Source organism: Elaeis guineensis, unplaced genomic scaffold (assembly GCF_000442705.2).
Source record: "Elaeis guineensis isolate ETL-2024a unplaced genomic scaffold, EG11 Super_Scaffold_1000265, whole genome shotgun sequence".
Taxonomy (NCBI): domain Eukaryota; kingdom Viridiplantae; phylum Streptophyta; class Magnoliopsida; order Arecales; family Arecaceae; genus Elaeis; species Elaeis guineensis.
The window spans coordinates 176,107-178,606 of NW_027332432.1; the positions used below are offsets into that span (position 1 = coordinate 176,107).

General features: G+C 29.7%; 1 pseudogene across 1 annotated transcript in view; it reads right to left on the minus strand.

The window, feature by feature from the left end:
• LOC140854580 (protein TIC 214-like) overlaps window positions 1-2,500 on the minus strand; it is a 156,342-nt pseudogene that overhangs the window by 147,449 nt on the left and 6,393 nt on the right. The gene's annotated exons all lie outside the window — the stretch shown is intronic.

Here is a 2,500-nt window from a genome sequence, read left to right on the forward strand (position 1 = left end):
TTGTCCTTTTTTCTTTCTATTTTTTTTGATGATTTGTTTTTCATTTTGAATCCGATGAAATCGGATTCAAAATGAAAAACATTGATTTTTTTATTGAAAAAAAAAATCAAATAACTAAGATCTCATATGTATTACAATTTCATCACTAAATCCATTTGGAATTTTTCTAACGATTCCGATACTTTAGTATCATTAAGTATTAATACTCTTCATTGTGTATATGTATATAAATAAGGTAACATTTACCAAACCAATTAAGTTTTAGGCTAGGCATATAAAAAAAAGAGTTTAAATTTCTATGGCAATTGTACTATTCACAATAGAAAAATAGGATTAAGATTTTCTATTGTGAATAGTTAATGGATAGGGAAAAATACTATTCTTAACTTAATAAGAATAAGAACCCAATATACAGAAAACTCTTATTCTACATACCGCAGCTAGTTATAACTAATATTGAGTAGTTCAATACATTAATTAATGTGAATCGTTCATCTTAAAAAATTTTCAGTTCTTCGGGCTATGTCAATTCCGATTATCCCAAGACTTTATTATTTGTTTGTCGCACAAAAAAACTTTTTGAATGTCCGGTAGAAACCGATTTCGCTAAAGAAAAAGCTTTTGCTGCAGTTAAATATCCTTTTTTCTTCCAAATATTCCTACGAATATGTTTTTTTGACATAGAAATACATTTTTTTGGAACTGCCATTCAAAAAAGGGTTACTCATTTTTATTTATCGTTGTATGTGAAAGACATGTATTGTTCGGAATAGATCCTTTTTTTTAATCATTATCTATACTTTATTCTGTGAATAATAGTTTTTTTTTAACTTTCAACATTTAACATAATTTAACATTTAACATAAAATAACAAATAATATATATATATATATATATTATATTTTTTTTTCATTATTATTGTTTATCCTTTTCGAAAGAGATAAGAATTGGTGAATCGGAAACAATTATTAATTATAAAATATAAAAAAAAATCTCAATTTGTTTGTTTTCTTATGGAACATACATATCAATATGCATGGATAATACCTTTTCTTCCACTTACAGTTACTATGTCAATAGGATTTGGACTTATACTTATTCCGACAGCAACAAAAAATATTCGTCGTATATGGGCTTTTCCTAGTATTTTTTTGTTAAGTGTAGCTATGGGATTTTCGGCCAATCTGTCTATTCAACAAATAAATGGAAGTTTTATTTATCAATATCTATGGTCTTGGACCATAGATATTGATTTTTCCTTAGAGTTTGGATATTTGATCGATCCACTTACTTCTATTATGTCAATACTAATTACTACTGTTGGAGTCGTGATTCTTATTTATAGTGACAATTATATGTCTCACGACCAAGGATATTTGAGATTTTTTGCTTATATGAGTTTTTCCAATACTTCCATGTTGGGATTAGTTACCAGTTCTAATTTGATACAAATTCATATTTTTTGGGAACTAGTGGGAATGTGTTCCTATTTATTAATAGGGTTTTGGTTCACACGACCGATTGCCGCAAGTGCTTGTCAAAAAGCTTTTGTAACTAATCGTGTAGGAGATTTTGGTTTATTATTAGGAATCTTAGGTCTTTATTGGATAACAGGTAGTTTGGAATTTCGGGATTTGTTCGAAATAGCTAATAACTTGATCCATAATAATGGGGTCAGCTCCTTATTTGCTACTTTGTGCGCCTCTTTATTATTTGTCGGTGCAGTTTCTAAATCTGCACAATTCCCCCTCCACGTATGGTTACCTGATGCCATGGAAGGACCTACTCCTATCTCGGCCCTTATACACGCGGCTACTATGGTAGCAGCAGGAATTTTTCTTGTAGCTCGGCTTATTCCTCTTTTCATAGACATACCTTATATAATGAATTTCATTTCTTTAATAGGTGTAATAACAGTACTATTAGGAGCTACTTTTTCTCTTGCTCAAAGAGACATTAAAAGAAGTTTAGCTTATTCTACAATGTCTCAATTAGGTTATATTATGTTAGCTCTAGGTATAGGTTCTTATCGAGCGGCTTTATTCCATTTGATCACTCATGCCTATTCTAAAGCTTTATTGTTTTTGGGATCTGGATCTATTATTCATTCAATGGAACCTATTGTTGGATATTCACCAGAAAAAAGTCAGAATATGGTTCTTATGGGTGGTTTAACAAGATATGTTCCAATTACAAGAACTGCTTTTTTATTAGGTACACTTTCTCTTTGTGGTATTCCACCTCTTGCTTGTTTTTGGTCCAAAGATGAAATTCTTAATGATAGTTGGTTATATTCACCAATTTTTGCAATAATACCTTATTTCACAATAGGATTAACCGCATTTTATATGTTTCGGGTATATTTACTTACCTTTGATGGGTATTTGCGCATTTATTTTCAAAATCACAGTAGCACTAAAAGTAACTCGTTCTATTCAATATCTCTATGGGGAAAAGAAGCACCAAAAACAGTCAATAAAAATTTACTTTTATCAACAAT